The sequence below is a fragment of the Hydractinia symbiolongicarpus genome, chromosome 13, assembly GCF_029227915.1.
Source record: "Hydractinia symbiolongicarpus strain clone_291-10 chromosome 13, HSymV2.1, whole genome shotgun sequence".
In the NCBI taxonomy this organism is placed as follows: Eukaryota; Metazoa; Cnidaria; class Hydrozoa; order Anthoathecata; family Hydractiniidae; genus Hydractinia; species Hydractinia symbiolongicarpus.
The window spans coordinates 8,892,189-8,908,568 of record NC_079887.1 but is presented as its reverse complement, the minus strand read 5'-3'; the positions used below and the strand labels follow the sequence as shown (position 1 = coordinate 8,908,568).

At 34.3% G+C, this 16,380-nt stretch overlaps 1 protein-coding gene across 1 annotated transcript in view; it reads left to right on the top strand.

Annotated features, from left to right (window-relative positions):
• LOC130623050 (acyl-CoA dehydrogenase family member 11-like) overlaps positions 1-16,380 on the top strand; it is a 67,764-nt gene that overhangs the window by 28,786 nt on the left and 22,598 nt on the right. The window contains exon 16 of the mRNA XM_057438554.1: positions 1-16,380. This exon is cut by the window's left edge and continues 20,090 nt beyond it; it is cut by the window's right edge and continues 22,598 nt beyond it. The gene's annotated coding sequence lies outside the window, so the exon portion shown is untranslated.

Sequence of the window (16,380 nt, the reverse complement as noted above, 5' to 3'; positions counted from 1 at the left end):
ATGAATGAACTATTGTACAGGTAATTTCCGATTTCCATGCACCCACAAATAAAAGGCAGGAATATTTCAACGTAGGGTTGTTCTGAAAAATATTGGCATGGCAGATCCATTTATTATAATATAGATATGTACCCAACCGTTGTTTGACCCTTGTTCCTTTTCGGACCGGCAAGGTTTCCCCAGAGTCAGCAAAACTTTAAATGCTAGGTATCTTCTTTTCTAAACCAAAACCAATTTATTAAAATACATTGAAAATGAAAACATGCTCTAGTTATTTAACGTTGAATGAACATTTAAAATTGATGCTTAGTACCTCCCCCTTAAAGCAGCTTTCTCACAATGGCATCTCGAAACTCAATGACTTCTTTTTTGTTGAACTCAACTGGGATTTGCTGATTGCGCATAATCCACTCAGCCAACTAGATACAGCGAAATTTTAACTTTTTTTATTTTCGGAACTTACATAACATCCTTTAAAATTATCACAGTAACTTTATTTACCTTTGCGCAAAATATCCCACAAGATACACTGTCTTGTTATTTCGCGTGGGGAATCATTTGTAGAGGCCATAGTTTTTGTGAAAAAGATGATGTAACTTTTTGTAAACAAGAAATAAAAATTCTCTCAATAATAGTTAGCACCAAAAAAATTATCTTTTTTATTTAAAGTAAAGTATTCCTAATAATTTTTTTTAAAGTACCTTTAAGTACATATTTTCTTATCAGATAGGTGCTAAGATAATAAACGAAACCATGAGTTGGAAATTAGGAAATATATTTAAACTAATTGAAATAATTGATGGACTATCATACCGCCTATTACACTTACTTCCATTTATTTAGCACGCCATTCAACGCATCAACTTCTTCACCCATAGGATTAAGATAGCAAATCATAACTCATTTTCTCTTTGGGGAAAACCACTATTTGTGTCCAATGATAATTATTAATGTTACACGATATCAACATATCGAGCACCATCATTTCTTCCTGAAAGAATTAGCGTGAAAAAATTTAAAAGTTATTTAAGGCACCTTGCTAATATGATCGTTAGTATATTACACAATAAATTTATACATATGATATCTCGCGTGGCCTCTGGTAGATACGTTTCATCTGTGATCAATTCTGTGGGCGAACTAACTTTAATGTTTTTCTGAAACTAATTTTAAATCTCTGCATTATTATCCAATTAAATAAAGCAAATAGGCTTAAAATATTTCCTAACATCATTCACACTTGTTGCCACTATCTTTAAATATTCGAATACAACATCGTCACCAACGCTATCCTACAATGCTTCTTTCAGTTGGTAGGTTCGCATTTTTTGTTTTACAGGTGCCCAGCATGGATAGTATAATATTATTCCCAGGTTGCGCTTTCAACTTTGCGAAAACTATATGCCAATTAAAAATTGAAGTACATTTTTACAAGATAAGAACTAATCTATAGACTTACTGTCATTTGTACTAGCATTGACTTAACGCTAATTTCGTTTGCTAATTCTCGTTAAATCTTGCTAGGTAACCTCTGAACAACCTAGGGTTACCCAATTGTTACCCAATGATTACTCGTTGGTTACTCGTTGCTCCAAAACTTCCATAGCTTTACAAGGTCTTTCACACGTCCTTTACCTTTATGACCTTGTCAAAACGTTTCGACATGGAACCAATTGTTTTGTCCATAATTCTTGAAGGAAAATTCGAAAGTTTTCTCTTTACACGACGACAGAATTGCGCATATGTTTCTTTCTCCAGTCTTCTTTCCAAGGCATCTTTTTTAAGCTGGATATTAGCCAAATGAAAGACGATTTCAATGGGGATAAGGTCGGGTGAACGAGCTGGAATCTTAAGAAGTCTGCACCCTGTGTTGTTGACATTATAAAAACCGTCGCTGAGGTTTTTAATCCATACACAGGGTTTCTTAAAATGGTTTTATTCTTAATGTGGAGAGAATTTAAATCTTAATTTATAATTAGGAACACAATGGGAACATTCTTTCGATTGATTGAATGAAACTGTTGGAAGTGACATGGAGGGGAACTTGTTTTAGCACATTTACGCCAGAAAATGTCATTCAAGGTATCTAAGTAATAGTTAATTGAAATATTTTTAATTCTTTGAAGCAAAATATCACCAAGCAATAGATTTGCAAAAACTGGATGTGAGACATTATTCGTCCCAAGTTTTATGACATACAACTCAACACAAGGGAAGTTATAGGAGTAGATGATTTTTGCCCTATCCCCTCCACCACCACTATACTCGCCACCTACACCCGGAATGGTGATTTCTGTGTATTTTTTATCAGTGCCCTTTTTGTTTTGTTTAAAGGGGCGCATAGTAAAAATAACATTATACTAGGACCCTTTATTTAAAAATGTTTCATTCTGTAAAAACTTAAATGTTCGCCTGCAGGATAATCACCAAAATAAGTTAGCAAATTTTGGACGTTTTTTGTATAAAAAATCCTTGTGCCATGTTGCTGCTTTCCATGACTGTCGATCATTGCGACATTTCCATCTTCGAAAACGACTAAGCAAACAGCCAAGTTTCGAACAATGACGACATGAGGTAAAGAATTGTTGCTTTCGGAAAATAAGCTTCCAAGATAAGCCTCAAATTTATCAAAACCAACTCCTTGTGTGAAGATTGCGTATTCCTTCATATCAATTTCCATATTGACATCCTCGGGGAAAGTAGAAATTGCCTCGAGAATATGAGGGAGCCCACGCATGAATGAACTATTGTACAGGTAATTTCCGATTTCCATGCACCCACAAATAAAAGGCAGGAATATTTCAACGTAGGGTTGTTCTGAAAAATATTGGCATGGCAGATCCATTTATTATAATATAGATATGTACCCAACCGTTGTTTGACCCTTGTTCCTTTTCGGACCGGCAAGGTTTCCCCAGAGTCAGCAAAACTTTAAATGCTAGGTATCTTCTTTTCTAAACCAAAACCAATTTATTAAAATACATTGAAAATGAAAACATGCTCTAGTTATTTAACGTTGAATGAACATTTAAAATTGATGCTTAGTACCTCCCCCTTAAAGCAGCTTTCTCACAATGGCATCTCGAAACTCAATGACTTCTTTTTTGTTGAACTCAACTGGGATTTGCTGATTGCGCATAATCCACTCAGCCAACTAGATACAGCGAAATTTTAACTTTTTTTATTTTCGGAACTTACATAACATCCTTTAAAATTATCACAGTAACTTTATTTACCTTTGCGCAAAATATCCCACAAGATACACTGTCTTGTTATTTCGCGTGGGGAATCATTTGTAGAGGCCATAGTTTTTGTGAAAAAGATGATGTAACTTTTTGTAAACAAGAAATAAAAATTCTCTCAATAATAGTTAGCACCAAAAAAATTATCTTTTTTATTTAAAGTAAAGTATTCCTAATAATTTTTTTTAAAGTACCTTTAAGTACATATTTTCTTATCAGATAGGTGCTAAGATAATAAACGAAACCATGAGTTGGAAATTAGGAAATATATTTAAACTAATTGAAATAATTGATGGACTATCATACCGCCTATTACACTTACTTCCATTTATTTAGCACGCCATTCAACGCATCAACTTCTTCACCCATAGGATTAAGATAGCAAATCATAACTCATTTTCTCTTTGGGGAAAACCACTATTTGTGTCCAATGATAATTATTAATGTTACACGATATCAACATATCGAGCACCATCATTTCTTCCTGAAAGAATTAGCGTGAAAAAATTTAAAAGTTATTTAAGGCACCTTGCTAATATGATCGTTAGTATATTACACAATAAATTTATACATATGATATCTCGCGTGGCCTCTGGTAGATACGTTTCATCTGTGATCAATTCTGTGGGCGAACTAACTTTAATGTTTTTCTGAAACTAATTTTAAATCTCTGCATTATTATCCAATTAAATAAAGCAAATAGGCTTAAAATATTTCCTAACATCATTCACACTTGTTGCCACTATCTTTAAATATTCGAATACAACATCGTCACCAACGCTATCCTACAATGCTTCTTTCAGTTGGTAGGTTCGCATTTTTTGTTTTACAGGTGCCCAGCATGGATAGTATAATATTATTCCCAGGTTGCGCTTTCAACTTTGCGAAAACTATATGCCAATTAAAAATTGAAGTACATTTTTACAAGATAAGAACTAATCTATAGACTTATTGTCATTTGTACTAGCATTGACTTAACGCTAATTTCGTTTGCTAATTCTCGTTAAATCTTGCTAGGTAACCTCTGAACAACCTAGGATTACCCAATGATTACTCGTTGGTTACTCGTTGCTCCAAAACTTCCATAGCTTTACAAGGTCTTTCACACGTCCTTTACCTTTATGACCTTGTCAAAACGTTTCGACATGGAACCAATTGTTTTGTCCATAATTCTTGAAGGAAAATTCGAAAGTTTTCTCTTTACACGACGACAGAATTGCGCATATGTTTCTTTCTCCAGTCTTCTTTCCAAGGCATCTTTTTTAAGCTGGATATTAGCCAAATGAAAGACGATTTCAATGGGGATAAGGTCGGGTGAACGAGCTGGAATCTTAAGAAGTCTGCACCCTGTGTTGTTGACATTATAAAAACCGTCGCTGAGGTTTTTAATCCATACACAGGGTTTCTTAAAATGGTTTTATTCTTAATGTGGAGAGAATTTAAATCTTAATTTATAATTAGGAACACAATGGGAACATTCTTTCGATTGATTGAATGAAACTGTTGGAAGTGACATGGAGGGGAACTTGTTTTAGCACATTTACGCCAGAAAATGTCATTCAAGGTATCTAAGTAATAGTTAATTGAAATATTTTTAATTCTTTGAAGCAAAATATCACCAAGCAATAGATTTGCAAAAACTGGATGTGAGACATTATTCGTCTCAAGTTTTATGACATACAACTCAACACAAGGGAAGTTATAGGAGTAGATGATTTTTGCCCTATCCCCTCCACCACCACTATACTCGCCCCCTACACCCGGAATGGTGATTTCTGTGTATTTTTTATCAGTGCCCTTTTTGTTTTGTTTAAAGGGGTGCATAGTAAAAATAACATTATGCTAGGACCCTTTATTTAAAAATGTTTCATTCTGTAAAAACTTAACTGTTCGCCTGCAGGATAATCACCAAAATAAGTTAGCAAATTTTGGACGTTTTTTGTATAAAAAATCCTTGTGCCATGTTGCTGCTTTCCATGACTGTCGATCATTGCGACATTTCCATCTTCGAAAACGACTAAGCAAACAGCCATGTTTCGAACAATGACGACATGAGGTAAAGAATTGTTGCTTTCGGAAAATAAGCTTCCAAGATAAGCCTCAAATTTATCAAAACCAACTCCTTGTGTGAAGATTGCGTATTCCTTCATATCAATTTCCATATTGACATCCTCGGGGAAAGTAGAAATTGCCTCGAGAATATGAGGGAGCCCACGCATGAATGAACTATTGTACAGGTAATTTCCGATTTCCATGCACCCACAAATAAAAGGCAGGAATATTTCAACGTAGGGTTGTTCTGAAAAATATTGGCATGGCAGATCCATTTATTATAATATAGATATGTACCCAACCGTTGTTTGACCCTTGTTCCTTTTCGGACCGGCAAGGTTTCCCCAGAGTCAGCAAAACTTTAAATGCTAGGTATCTTCTTTTCTAAACCAAAACCAATTTATTAAAATACATTGAAAATGAAAACATGCTCTAGTTATTTAACGTTGAATGAACATTTAAAATTGATGCTTAGTACCTCCCCCTTAAAGCAGCTTTCTCACAATGGCATCTCGAAACTCAATGACTTCTTTTTTGTTGAACTCAACTGGGATTTGCTGATTGCGCATAATCCACTCAGCCAACTAGATACAGCGAAATTTTAACTTTTTTTATTTTCGGAACTTACATAACATCCTTTAAAATTATCACAGTAACTTTATTTACCTTTGCGCAAAATATCCCACAAGATACACTGTCTTGTTATTTCGCGTGGGGAATCATTTGTAGAGGCCATAGTTTTTGTGAAAAAGATGATGTAACTTTTTGTAAACAAGAAATAAAAATTCTCTCAATAATAGTTAGCACCAAAAAAATTATCTTTTTTATTTAAAGTAAAGTATTCCTAATAATTTTTTTTAAAGTACCTTTAAGTACATATTTTCTTATCAGATAGGTGCTAAGATAATAAACGAAACCATGAGTTGGAAATTAGGAAATATATTTAAACTAATTGAAATAATTGATGGACTATCATACCGCCTATTACACTTACTTCCATTTATTTAGCACGCCATTCAACGCATCAACTTCTTCACCCATAGGATTAAGATAGCAAATCATAACTCATTTTCTCTTTGGGGAAAACCACTATTTGTGTCCAATGATAATTATTAATGTTACACGATATCAACATATCGAGCACCATCATTTCTTCCTGAAAGAATTAGCGTGAAAAAATTTAAAAGTTATTTAAGGCACCTTGCTAATATGATCGTTAGTATATTACACAATAAATTTATACATATGATATCTCGCGTGGCCTCTGGTAGATACGTTTCATCTGTGATCAATTCTGTGGGCGAACTAACTTTAATGTTTTTCTGAAACTAATTTTAAATCTCTGCATTATTATCCAATTAAATAAAGCAAATAGGCTTAAAATATTTCCTAACATCATTCACACTTGTTGCCACTATCTTTAAATATTCGAATACAACATCGTCACCAACGCTATCCTACAATGCTTCTTTCAGTTGGTAGGTTCGCATTTTTTGTTTTACAGGTGCCCAGCATGGATAGTATAATATTATTCCCAGGTTGCGCTTTCAACTTTGCGAAAACTATATGCCAATTAAAAATTGAAGTACATTTTTACAAGATAAGAACTAATCTATAGACTTACTGTCATTTGTACTAGCATTGACTTAACGCTAATTTCGTTTGCTAATTCTCGTTAAATCTTGCTAGGTAACCTCTGAACAACCTAGGGTTACCCAATTGTTACCCAATGATTACTCGTTGGTTACTCGTTGCTCCAAAACTTCCATAGCTTTACAAGGTCTTTCACACGTCCTTTACCTTTATGACCTTGTCAAAACGTTTCGACATGGAACCAATTGTTTTGTCCATAATTCTTGAAGGAAAATTCGAAAGTTTTCTCTTTACACGACGACAGAATTGCGCATATGTTTCTTTCTCCAGTCTTCTTTCCAAGGCATCTTTTTTAAGCTGGATATTAGCCAAATGAAAGACGATTTCAATGGGGATAAGGTCGGGTGAACGAGCTGGAATCTTAAGAAGTCTGCACCCTGTGTTGTTGACATTATAAAAACCGTCGCTGAGGTTTTTAATCCATACACAGGGTTTCTTAAAATGGTTTTATTCTTAATGTGGAGAGAATTTAAATCTTAATTTATAATTAGGAACACAATGGGAACATTCTTTCGATTGATTGAATGAAACTGTTGGAAGTGACATGGAGGGGAACTTGTTTTAGCACATTTACGCCAGAAAATGTCATTCAAGGTATCTAAGTAATAGTTAATTGAAATATTTTTAATTCTTTGAAGCAAAATATCACCAAGCAATAGATTTGCAAAAACTGGATGTGAGACATTATTCGTCTCAAGTTTTATGACATACAACTCAACACAAGGGAAGTTATAGGAGTAGATGATTTTTGCCCTATCCCCTCCACCACCACTATACTCGCCCCCTACACCCGGAATGGTGATTTCTGTGTATTTTTTATCAGTGCCCTTTTTGTTTTGTTTAAAGGGGTGCATAGTAAAAATAACATTATGCTAGGACCCTTTATTTAAAAATGTTTCATTCTGTAAAAACTAAACTGTTCGCCTGCAGGATAATCACCAAAATAAGTTAGCAAATTTTGGACGTTTTTTGTATAAAAAATCCTTGTGCCATGTTGCTGCTTTCCATGACTGTCGATCATTGCGACATTTCCATCTTCGAAAACGACTAAGCAAACAGCCATGTTTCGAACAATGACGACATGAGGTAAAGAATTGTTGCTTTCGGAAAATAAGCTTCCAAGATAAGCCTCAAATTTATCAAAACCAACTCCTTGTGTGAAGATTGCGTATTCCTTCATATCAATTTCCATATTGACATCCTCGGGGAAAGTAGAAATTGCCTCGAGAATATGAGGGAGCCCACGCATGAATGAACTATTGTACAGGTAATTTCCGATTTCCATGCACCCACAAATAAAAGGCAGGAATATTTCAACGTAGGGTTGTTCTGAAAAATATTGGCATGGCAGATCCATTTATTATAATATAGATATGTACCCAACCGTTGTTTGACCCTTGTTCCTTTTCGGACCGGCAAGGTTTCCCCAGAGTCAGCAAAACTTTAAATGCTAGGTATCTTCTTTTCTAAACCAAAACCAATTTATTAAAATACATTGAAAATGAAAACATGCTCTAGTTATTTAACGTTGAATGAACATTTAAAATTGATGCTTAGTACCTCCCCCTTAAAGCAGCTTTCTCACAATGGCATCTCGAAACTCAATGACTTCTTTTTTGTTGAACTCAACTGGGATTTGCTGATTGCGCATAATCCACTCAGCCAACTAGATACAGCGAAATTTTAACTTTTTTTATTTTCGGAACTTACATAACATCCTTTAAAATTATCACAGTAACTTTATTTACCTTTGCGCAAAATATCCCACAAGATACACTGTCTTGTTATTTCGCGTGGGGAATCATTTGTAGAGGCCATAGTTTTTGTGAAAAAGATGATGTAACTTTTTGTAAACAAGAAATAAAAATTCTCTCAATAATAGTTAGCACCAAAAAAATTATCTTTTTTATTTAAAGTAAAGTATTCCTAATAATTTTTTTTAAAGTACCTTTAAGTACATATTTTCTTATCAGATAGGTGCTAAGATAATAAACGAAACCATGAGTTGGAAATTAGGAAATATATTTAAACTAATTGAAATAATTGATGGACTATCATACCGCCTATTACACTTACTTCCATTTATTTAGCACGCCATTCAACGCATCAACTTCTTCACCCATAGGATTAAGATAGCAAATCATAACTCATTTTCTCTTTGGGGAAAACCACTATTTGTGTCCAATGATAATTATTAATGTTACACGATATCAACATATCGAGCACCATCATTTCTTCCTGAAAGAATTAGCGTGAAAAAATTTAAAAGTTATTTAAGGCACCTTGCTAATATGATCGTTAGTATATTACACAATAAATTTATACATATGATATCTCGCGTGGCCTCTGGTAGATACGTTTCATCTGTGATCAATTCTGTGGGCGAACTAACTTTAATGTTTTTCTGAAACTAATTTTAAATCTCTGCATTATTATCCAATTAAATAAAGCAAATAGGCTTAAAATATTTCCTAACATCATTCACACTTGTTGCCACTATCTTTAAATATTCGAATACAACATCGTCACCAACGCTATCCTACAATGCTTCTTTCAGTTGGTAGGTTCGCATTTTTTGTTTTACAGGTGCCCAGCATGGATAGTATAATATTATTCCCAGGTTGCGCTTTCAACTTTGCGAAAACTATATGCCAATTAAAAATTGAAGTACATTTTTACAAGATAAGAACTAATCTATAGACTTACTGTCATTTGTACTAGCATTGACTTAACGCTAATTTCGTTTGCTAATTCTCGTTAAATCTTGCTAGGTAACCTCTGAACAACCTAGGGTTACCCAATTGTTACCCAATGATTACTCGTTGGTTACTCGTTGCTCCAAAACTTCCATAGCTTTACAAGGTCTTTCACACGTCCTTTACCTTTATGACCTTGTCAAAACGTTTCGACATGGAACCAATTGTTTTGTCCATAATTCTTGAAGGAAAATTCGAAAGTTTTCTCTTTACACGACGACAGAATTGCGCATATGTTTCTTTCTCCAGTCTTCTTTCCAAGGCATCTTTTTTAAGCTGGATATTAGCCAAATGAAAGACGATTTCAATGGGGATAAGGTCGGGTGAACGAGCTGGAATCTTAAGAAGTCTGCACCCTGTGTTGTTGACATTATAAAAACCGTCGCTGAGGTTTTTAATCCATACACAGGGTTTCTTAAAATGGTTTTATTCTTAATGTGGAGAGAATTTAAATCTTAATTTATAATTAGGAACACAATGGGAACATTCTTTCGATTGATTGAATGAAACTGTTGGAAGTGACATGGAGGGGAACTTGTTTTAGCACATTTACGCCAGAAAATGTCATTCAAGGTATCTAAGTAATAGTTAATTGAAATATTTTTAATTCTTTGAAGCAAAATATCACCAAGCAATAGATTTGCAAAAACTGGATGTGAGACATTATTCGTCTCAAGTTTTATGACATACAACTCAACACAAGGGAAGTTATAGGAGTAGATGATTTTTGCCCTATCCCCTCCACCACCACTATACTCGCCCCCTACACCCGGAATGGTGATTTCTGTGTATTTTTTATCAGTGCCCTTTTTGTTTTGTTTAAAGGGGCGCATAGTAAAAATAACATTATACTAGGACCCTTTATTTAAAAATGTTTAATTCTGTAAAAACTTAACTGTTCGCCTGCAGGATAATCACCAAAATAAGTTAGCAAATTTTGGACGTTTTTTGTATAAAAAATCCTTGTGCCATGTTGCTGCTTTCCATGACTGTCGATCATTGCGACATTTCCATCTTCGAAAACGACTAAGCAAACAGCCATGTTTCGAACAATGACGACATGAGGTAAAGAATTGTTGCTTTCGGAAAATAAGCTTCCAAGATAAGCCTCAAATTTATCAAAACCAACTCCTTGTGTGAAGATTGCGTATTCCTTCATATCAATTTCCATATTGACATCCTCGGGGAAAGTAGAAATTGCCTCGAGAATATGAGGGAGCCCACGCATGAATGAACTATTGTACAGGTAATTTCCGATTTCCATGCACCCACAAATAAAAGGCAGGAATATTTCAACGTAGGGTTGTTCTGAAAAATATTGGCATGGCAGATCCATTTATTATAATATAGATATGTACCCAACCGTTGTTTGACCCTTGTTCCTTTTCGGACCGGCAAGGTTTCCCCAGAGTCAGCAAAACTTTAAATGCTAGGTATCTTCTTTTCTAAACCAAAACCAATTTATTAAAATACATTGAAAATGAAAACATGCTCTAGTTATTTAACGTTGAATGAACATTTAAAATTGATGCTTAGTACCTCCCCCTTAAAGCAGCTTTCTCACAATGGCATCTCGAAACTCAATGACTTCTTTTTTGTTGAACTCAACTGGGATTTGCTGATTGCGCATAATCCACTCAGCCAACTAGATACAGCGAAATTTTAACTTTTTTTATTTTCGGAACTTACATAACATCCTTTAAAATTATCACAGTAACTTTATTTACCTTTGCGCAAAATATCCCACAAGATACACTGTCTTGTTATTTCGCGTGGGGAATCATTTGTAGAGGCCATAGTTTTTGTGAAAAAGATGATGTAACTTTTTGTAAACAAGAAATAAAAATTCTCTCAATAATAGTTAGCACCAAAAAAATTATCTTTTTTATTTAAAGTAAAGTATTCCTAATAATTTTTTTTAAAGTACCTTTAAGTACATATTTTCTTATCAGATAGGTGCTAAGATAATAAACGAAACCATGAGTTGGAAATTAGGAAATATATTTAAACTAATTGAAATAATTGATGGACTATCATACCGCCTATTACACTTACTTCCATTTATTTAGCACGCCATTCAACGCATCAACTTCTTCACCCATAGGATTAAGATAGCAAATCATAACTCATTTTCTCTTTGGGGAAAACCACTATTTGTGTCCAATGATAATTATTAATGTTACACGATATCAACATATCGAGCACCATCATTTCTTCCTGAAAGAATTAGCGTGAAAAAATTTAAAAGTTATTTAAGGCACCTTGCTAATATGATCGTTAGTATATTACACAATAAATTTATACATATGATATCTCGCGTGGCCTCTGGTAGATACGTTTCATCTGTGATCAATTCTGTGGGCGAACTAACTTTAATGTTTTTCTGAAACTAATTTTAAATCTCTGCATTATTATCCAATTAAATAAAGCAAATAGGCTTAAAATATTTCCTAACATCATTCACACTTGTTGCCACTATCTTTAAATATTCGAATACAACATCGTCACCAACGCTATCCTACAATGCTTCTTTCAGTTGGTAGGTTCGCATTTTTTGTTTTACAGGTGCCCAGCATGGATAGTATAATATTATTCCCAGGTTGCGCTTTCAACTTTGCGAAAACTATATGCCAATTAAAAATTGAAGTACATTTTTACAAGATAAGAACTAATCTATAGACTTACTGTCATTTGTACTAGCATTGACTTAACGCTAATTTCGTTTGCTAATTCTCGTTAAATCTTGCTAGGTAACCTCTGAACAACCTAGGGTTACCCAATTGTTACCCAATGATTACTCGTTGGTTACTCGTTGCTCCAAAACTTCCATAGCTTTACAAGGTCTTTCACACGTCCTTTACCTTTATGACCTTGTCAAAACGTTTCGACATGGAACCAATTGTTTTGTCCATAATTCTTGAAGGAAAATTCGAAAGTTTTCTCTTTACACGACGACAGAATTGCGCATATGTTTCTTTCTCCAGTCTTCTTTCCAAGGCATCTTTTTTAAGCTGGATATTAGCCAAATGAAAGACGATTTCAATGGGGATAAGGTCGGGTGAACGAGCTGGAATCTTAAGAAGTCTGCACCCTGTGTTGTTGACATTATAAAAACCGTCGCTGAGGTTTTTAATCCATACACAGGGTTTCTTAAAATGGTTTTATTCTTAATGTGGAGAGAATTTAAATCTTAATTTATAATTAGGAACACAATGGGAACATTCTTTCGATTGATTGAATGAAACTGTTGGAAGTGACATGGAGGGGAACTTGTTTTAGCACATTTACGCCAGAAAATGTCATTCAAGGTATCTAAGTAATAGTTAATTGAAATATTTTTAATTCTTTGAAGCAAAATATCACCAAGCAATAGATTTGCAAAAACTGGATGTGAGACATTATTCGTCTCAAGTTTTATGACATACAACTCAACACAAGGGAAGTTATAGGAGTAGATGATTTTTGCCCTATCCCCTCCACCACCACTATACTCGCCCCCTACACCCGGAATGGTGATTTCTGTGTATTTTTTATCAGTGCCCTTTTTGTTTTGTTTAAAGGGGCGCATAGTAAAAATAACATTATACTAGGACCCTTTATTTAAAAATGTTTCATTCTGTAAAAACTTAACTGTTCGCCTGCAGGATAATCACCAAAATAAGTTAGCAAATTTTGGACGTTTTTTGTATAAAAAATCCTTGTGCCATGTTGCTGCTTTCCATGACTGTCGATCATTGCGACATTTCCATCTTCGAAAACGACTAAGCAAACAGCCATGTTTCGAACAATGACGACATGAGGTAAAGAATTGTTGCTTTCGGAAAATAAGCTTCCAAGAGAAGCCTCGAATTTATCAAAACCAACTCCTTGTGTGAAGATTGCGTATTCCTTCATATCAATTTCCATATTGACATCCTCGGGGAAAGTAGAAATTGCCTCGAGAATATGAGGGAGCCCACGCATGAATGAACTATTGTACAGGTAATTTCCGATTTCCATGCACCCACAAATAAAAGGCAGGAATATTTCAACGTAGGGTTGTTCTGAAAAATATTGGCATGGCAGATCCATTTATTATAATATAGATATGTACCCAACCGTTGTTTGACCCTTGTTCCTTTTCGGACCGGCAAGGTTTCCCCAGAGTCAGCAAAACTTTAAATGCTAGGTATCTTCTTTTCTAAACCAAAACCAATTTATTAAAATACATTGAAAATGAAAACATGCTCTAGTTATTTAACGTTGAATGAACATTTAAAATTGATGCTTAGTACCTCCCCCTTAAAGCAGCTTTCTCACAATGGCATCTCGAAACTCAATGACTTCTTTTTTGTTGAACTCAACTGGGATTTGCTGATTGCGCATAATCCACTCAGCCAACTAGATACAGCGAAATTTTAACTTTTTTTATTTTCGGAACTTACATAACATCCTTTAAAATTATCACAGTAACTTTATTTACCTTTGCGCAAAATATCCCACAAGATACACTGTCTTGTTATTTCGCGTGGGGAATCATTTGTAGAGGCCATAGTTTTTGTGAAAAAGATGATGTAACTTTTTGTAAACAAGAAATAAAAATTCTCTCAATAATAGTTAGCACCAAAAAAATTATCTTTTTTATTTAAAGTAAAGTATTCCTAATAATTTTTTTTAAAGTACCTTTAAGTACATATTTTCTTATCAGATAGGTGCTAAGATAATAAACGAAACCATGAGTTGGAAATTAGGAAATATATTTAAACTAATTGAAATAATTGATGGACTATCATACCGCCTATTACACTTACTTCCATTTATTTAGCACGCCATTCAACGCATCAACTTCTTCACCCATAGGATTAAGATAGCAAATCATAACTCATTTTCTCTTTGGGGAAAACCACTATTTGTGTCCAATGATAATTATTAATGTTACACGATATCAACATATCGAGCACCATCATTTCTTCCTGAAAGAATTAGCGTGAAAAAATTTAAAAGTTATTTAAGGCACCTTGCTAATATGATCGTTAGTATATTACACAATAAATTTATACATATGATATCTCGCGTGGCCTCTGGTAGATACGTTTCATCTGTGATCAATTCTGTGGGCGAACTAACTTTAATGTTTTTCTGAAACTAATTTTAAATCTCTGCATTATTATCCAATTAAATAAAGCAAATAGGCTTAAAATATTTCCTAACATCATTCACACTTGTTGCCACTATCTTTAAATATTCGAATACAACATCGTCACCAACGCTATCCTACAATGCTTCTTTCAGTTGGTAGGTTCGCATTTTTTGTTTTACAGGTGCCCAGCATGGATAGTATAATATTATTCCCAGGTTGCGCTTTCAACTTTGCGAAAACTATATGCCAATTAAAAATTGAAGTACATTTTTACAAGATAAGAACTAATCTATAGACTTACTGTCATTTGTACTAGCATTGACTTAACGCTAATTTCGTTTGCTAATTCTCGTTAAATCTTGCTAGGTAACCTCTGAACAACCTAGGGTTACCCAATTGTTACCCAATGATTACTCGTTGGTTACTCGTTGCTCCAAAACTTCCATAGCTTTACAAGGTCTTTCACACGTCCTTTACCTTTATGACCTTGTCAAAACGTTTCGACATGGAACCAATTGTTTTGTCCATAATTCTTGAAGGAAAATTCGAAAGTTTTCTCTTTACACGACGACAGAATTGCGCATATGTTTCTTTCTCCAGTCTTCTTTCCAAGGCATCTTTTTTAAGCTGGATATTAGCCAAATGAAAGACGATTTCAATGGGGATAAGGTCGGGTGAACGAGCTGGAATCTTAAGAAGTCTGCACCCTGTGTTGTTGACATTATAAAAACCGTCGCTGAGGTTTTTAATCCATACACAGGGTTTCTTAAAATGGTTTTATTCTTAATGTGGAGAGAATTTAAATCTTAATTTATAATTAGGAACACAATGGGAACATTCTTTCGATTGATTGAATGAAACTGTTGGAAGTGACATGGAGGGGAACTTGTTTTAGCACATTTACGCCAGAAAATGTCATTCAAGGTATCTAAGTAATAGTTAATTGAAATATTTTTAATTCTTTGAAGCAAAATATCACCAAGCAATAGATTTGCAAAAACTGGATGTGAGACATTATTCGTCTCAAGTTTTATGACATACAACTCAACACAAGGGAAGTTATAGGAGTAGATGATTTTTGCCCTATCCCCTCCACCACCACTATACTCGCCCCCTACACCCGGAATGGTGATTTCTGTGTATTTTTTATCAGTGCCCTTTTTGTTTTGTTTAAAGGGGTGCATAGTAAAAATAACATTATGCTAGGACCCTTTATTTAAAAATGTTTCATTCTGTAAAAACTTAACTGTTCGCCTGCAGGATAATCACCAAAATAAGTTAGCAAATTTTGGACGTTTTTTGTATAAAAAATCCTTGTGCCATGTTGCTGCTTTCCATGACTGTCGATCATTGCGACATTTCCATCTTCGAAAACGACTAAGCAAACAGCCATGTTTCGAACAATGACGACATGAGGTAAAGAATTGTTGCTTTCGGAAAATAAGCTTCCAAGATAAGCCTCAAATTTATCAAAACCAACTCCTTGTGTGAAGATTGCGTATTCCTTCATATCAATTTCCATATTGACATCCTCGGGGAAAGTAGAAATTGCCTCGAG